The 5,706-nt window shown below is 31.7% G+C and overlaps 1 non-coding gene across 1 annotated transcript; it reads right to left on the bottom strand.

Moving 5' to 3' along the window:
* Positions 1-3,811: 3,811 nt before the first annotated feature.
* TRNAA-UGC (transfer RNA alanine (anticodon UGC)) lies at positions 3,812-3,886 on the bottom strand. Its single transcript has one exon. It is a non-coding gene; the product is annotated as a tRNA-Ala (tRNA).
* Positions 3,887-5,706: the final 1,820 nt, after the last annotated feature.

Below are 5,706 nucleotides of genomic sequence, written 5' to 3' on the forward strand. Positions count from 1 at the left end.
TCTACATCTATCTAGATATATATCTATATCTAAATATATCTATATATATCTATAAACCTATATCTTTTTTAAATGTAGTTTTTCAATCTATATCTACATCTATCCATATCTATATTTATATATATATCTACATCTATATTTATCTATATTTATCTTAATCTATAACTGCTTACATCTATCTAAATTTATCTATATCTATATCTTTTACTTTCAATATATATTTCAATCTATTTGATAACTTTCAATATAGAAAATGATATATTTATCTATCTATATTTATCTATTTCTATAAATTTGTCTGAATGTATCTATCTATATATATATTTATATCTATATCAAAATCATTTGATTTCTATCTATATCTCTATGTATCTCCATCATCTATGACTATATCTTTTTCTATATCAATACATATCTAACTCTATATCTATTTCAATTTATATTTATTACTATCTATATAGATATGGATATAATTATCTATTTATATCTATATGTATTAATCTATACCTATTCTTATCTATATTTCGTATATCTATATCTACATTTTTCTATCACTATCTCTATATCTATATTCATCTGCATCTATATCTATATTATATGTATTCTTATCTATCAATATTTATATCTATCTACATCTATACTTATCTGTATCTATCTAATCTATAACTACCTATATCGATCTAAATTTTTCTATATCTGTATCTATATTTTACTTTCTACATATATTTCAAACTATATTTATAATTTTCTATATAGATAAAATATAATTATCTTTCTATGTCGATCTGTCTATATTTATTTTTATATGTAGTTTTTCTATCTATATCTACATCTATACATATCTATATATCTATATTTATATCTATCTACATCTACATTTATATATATCTTTCAAAATCTATAAGTACCTAAAAATTAACTAACTAACTCTCTAGCCTTCTTAAACCCGAAGATTCATGGCTGCAGCAACACAGGCCTTCCATCTGTCCCTATCTTGAGCAAGATCTATATACTCTTTCCCATCCCTACCGATTTCTCTTAGGTCCATCTCAACGTTGTCCTTCCATCTTCGTCTTGGCCTTCCTACAGGTCTCTTACCATCAGGTTTCCCAACAAGAATTCTGTAAACTCCTCTTTCCTCTCCCATTCGTGCCACATGGCCTGCCCACCTAAGTCTTCTTGATTTAATTATTCTAATAATATCTTGGACATGAGTACAAATTATGTAGTTCTAAATTATGTAACCTTCTCCACTCACCTGTCTCCTCATCCCTTTTAGGTCCAAATATTTTCCTAAGGATCTTATTTTCAAATACATACTCTCAATTTATGTTCCTCTTTCAATGTAAGGGACCAAGTTTCACACCCATATAATACTACAGGCAAAATTACGGTTTTGTATATTTTAACTTTTAGTTTCTTAGATATTAAACGAGAAGACAAAAATTTATGAAGAGAGAAGTAACATGCATTTCCTGAATTAAGCCTACTTTTTATTTCCTCTTTAATATAATTTTCATTTGTTAATATTACTCCTAAGTATTTGAATTTGGAAACTGGTTCAAACGAGTTGTTATCAATAATTAGATTTTGATTATTACCTAACACTTGGTTTCGGCCTGTAAGCATATATTTAGTTTTCTCTTTGTTAACTTCCAAACCTATCTCTTTAGCAGTTTTGAAAAATATTTTAGCATTATTCTTAATTGTATTCACATCATCCCCCAGTAAGTCTACATCATCTGCATATGCTAACAATTGAGTCACACCATTTAATTTTAGTCCTTCTTTAGTTTCTCTTACTTTCCTTACAGCATGTTCTAAGGCAAAATTAAAGAGCAATGGAGATAATGCATCTCCTTGTTTTAACCCATCATGAATTGTAAATTTGTCAGACATATTATTACCCACACGAATTTTACTTTCTGTTTCACTGGTGCATATTTTTATCATACTAACAAGCTTCTTAGGTATTCCAAACTCTACTAATATATTATATAATTTATCTCTTTTGAACGAATCATATGCTTTTTTGAAATCAATGAATAGCTGATGGACATTTTGATTATATTCCCACTTTTTTCAAGTGTCTGTCGGATGTGAAAAATTTGATCTGTAGTTGATCGGTTACGTTTAAATCCACATTGATAATCACCTATAATTTCATTAGCATATGGGGTTAGTCTTGTTAAAAGAATGTTAGACAATATTTTGTATGTTGTTGAGAGTAGAGAAATTCCACGGTAATTACTGCAGTTCATTTTATCACCTTTTTTAAACACAGGAACAATTATGGATTCTTTCCACTGTTGAGGGATTTATTCTTTATTCTTTATTCTTCTAAACAAATTAATTTTTGAATTTGACATATTAATGAATTTCCACCATATTTAATTAACTCAGCTGGTATTAAATCAATGCCAGGTGCTTTGTTATTCTTTAGCCTTTTAATAGCATCTTTAACTTCAGTCAAGTTAGGTTCTGGAACTAAAGGTTCTGCTGTGTGGACTTCATTTACTTCTGATTCAACTCCTACATGGACATTTAAAAGGTCATTAAAGTAGTTCTTCCATCTATTTAGAATATCGCTTGGGTCAGCTAGAAAATCACCGTCTTTATCTTTTATCAAGTTTACTTTAGGTTGCCACCCCTTTCTAAATTCATTTACACCTTTATATATAGGGAAAGGAACTTTAGGTAATTAAATGTTTTTTCTGCGATAAGATACAGACCCTCATTTTTGCCAAAATTCTGATTATAGCCTTATATGTCAACACAGCAAATTTTATTTTACATAAAAACACATATTTTCCAGTTTTCCGTATGTAAATACATATTTTGCGAATTTTCATTTTAAATACATAAAATCGCTCATTGACTTCATCCACCTCGAAATCCTCGAAGGAAAAATGTTTATAGGCTACTCTGCACCTCTTTCATATCGATAGTGCTAGGTTTGTTTTGTCTTTGAACACCCTCGCTGGCAGACTTCTGGCACCTCGCCTACGATCCTATTGGGAGAAAATAGCTGTAAGTAGTAGCTGGGGCTGGCTACACGTAATGATAGCAAGGCTTTTTAATGAAGCAATGCAGCTATTGTGGCCGGAAGGCATAACATTTGACAATGTTCTTCTCCTCGTGACAGATGCTGCAGCTTACATGAAAAAAGCTGCAGTAGGCCTTGCCGTTAGCTACCCCAAAATGGTGCACGTTAAATGTGTGGCCCATGCGTTGCATAGAATATGTGAAAAGATAAGAGCTCTTTATCCCAATGTCGATAAACTGGTTTCAAATGGCAAGAAAGTTTTTATCAAGTTGGCTAGAAGAATAGACAATTTTAAACAAAAATGTCCTGAGGTTCCCCTTCCCCCTACACCTGTAGTTACGCGATGGGGCACTTGGTTGGATGCAGATGTTATGCCCAGAAGTTTGAAAAAATTGTATCTGTTGTAAATGATCTCGACAAAGAAGAATTCTGCAAGAACTGTTGATGGAGCCCTCCGTAAAAGTCGAATTGGCATACATCTCAACAAACCTGTCCATTCTCTCTAATTCCATATGAAAGCTTGAATCGTCCGCGATCACTTTGGCAGCTTCCATTGTTAAAGTCCATATAGTAGAATCGAAACTGCAAGAACTCACTGGATCTAAGTGTCTAAATGTACAGAATTTTTTGGAAAAAAACAAGGTTTTCAAACTTTGTGCCAAATTGCATGTGTTGAAGTTGAAGTTTGAGTTTTAAGTCCACTTTATGCACAGTAAGGCTAATCGGGACTGGACCTACAGTTTAAAGTGGGATCCGAACCACTTGTGCCTCCACCGGGTATCGAACCCGGGACCCCTTGGTTGCAAGGCAATGACGCTACCACTGCGCCATGGGGGAGGCCCAAATTGCATGTGTTTTGGAAAGTGAAGTAGAGGAAGAGGAAGCTTTGGAAAACTTAAGCGTTAGTGACATTTCGTGATTCAAATATGCAAGAATTGTTTCTTGTGACGTGGAGCGATCTTTCTCACAATATAAGATGCTTTTTAGAGATAATCGTCACAGATTTACAATGGAGAATTTGGAAAAACTATGGTGATCCACTGCAACTCTTCCAAAAAATTGCTCGCTAAGAGGTAATCATTTAGAAACTAATTTCAGGTGTTTAAAATGCATGTTATAGTTTGTTTTTGTTACCAAATGTTTTTATTTTTGTCACATATTTTCCTGTTTTTATCACATATTTTCAACATTTATGACACATAAAAAATAAATATTTCTGTGTTTTTTAGCACATAAAGTTCCGTTCCCTATTTATATAAATCTCTGATATTTTTATTTTTGCTGTTTGTTTCAATTTCGTTAATTTTGCTTTTCAAGTAATCTCTTTTTTTACTTCTAAACGTGCGGTTAACTTCTCGCTTTATTCTATTATAATTGCTTAGATTTGTATCATCCGAGCTATTTAACCACCTAAGTCTAGCCTCATTTCTTATTTCTATTAGATTATGACATTTGTTATCAAACCATGGCTTACTTTTTCTTGGTTTATGGTATCCTATACTTTCTTTAGCTGCTGATTCTATTGCATTACGTATGTGCTCCCAATTCCTATTTACGTCTGTTTCATTTATATTTTCATCATCATTTAAATCCTGCAAAACATCAAATCTATTTGACAGTTTAATTTGGTAATCTTTCTTAATTCTTTCATCAGCAAACTTTCCTGTATCAAATTTTATAACTTTTAGATTTTGTTGCTTATGATTTATCACTGAGAGTCTTTCTCTTAATTTAGCAATTACTAAATAATGGTCACTGGCACAGTCAGCACCTCTATGTGTACGAACGTCAATTATACTAGTATGCCTTCTCTTATCAATGAGAATATGATCTATCTGATTATGAGTTTTACCATCTGGAGAAGACCAGGTATATTTATGGATATCTTTATGTTTAAAAGTGGTACTTTTCACAATGAAATTCTTTGAGGTTGCAAAAGTAATCAATCTTATACCATTATCATTACTTAATTCATGAAGACTTTCTTTACCAATCGTGGGTTTAAATGTCTCTTCTTTGCCAATCTGTGCATTACAGTCACCTAACAGAATTTTCATATCATACTGAGAAAATTTATCAAAGACCTGTTCTAACTCTGAATAAAAATCATCTTTAGTATTATCATCTTTATCTTCCGTTGGTGCATGTATGTTTATTAAAATAATTTTACACCACCTACCCTGTAAAACTGCATATGATATCCTATCATTAATAAATTCTACTGTTTTAAGAGCCGAGATAATTGTATTATTTATGAAAAAGCCTGTTCCAAAATTATGATTTTCAGTACCACCATAGAAAAAAGTATAATTTTTAGTTTTACAATTCCCTTCTCCTGGCCACCTAACTTCCATGACAGCTACTACATCTAATTTATACTTCACTATCTCATTAACTGTACACTGAAATGCCCCAGGCCGGTAAAGGCTCAGAACATTCCAGGTGCCTAATTTAATATCCTTATTCCTAACGTAGATCTTATCCTTAGTCCAGGGACCTCCCAAAGTAGTCCCCACCCGGAGATCCGGAATATTTTACCTTGGGAACATCCATGGCCTTATATTTCTATAACTACCTACATCTTCCTAAATTTATCTATATCTATCTATTACATTCTATATCTTCCAATCAATATTTATAACTATCAATATAGATAAAGA

This window comes from Lepisma saccharinum, unplaced genomic scaffold, assembly GCF_977018435.1.
Source record: "Lepisma saccharinum unplaced genomic scaffold, izLepSacc3.1 HAP1_SCAFFOLD_405, whole genome shotgun sequence".
In the NCBI taxonomy this organism is placed as follows: domain Eukaryota; kingdom Metazoa; phylum Arthropoda; class Insecta; order Zygentoma; family Lepismatidae; genus Lepisma; species Lepisma saccharinum.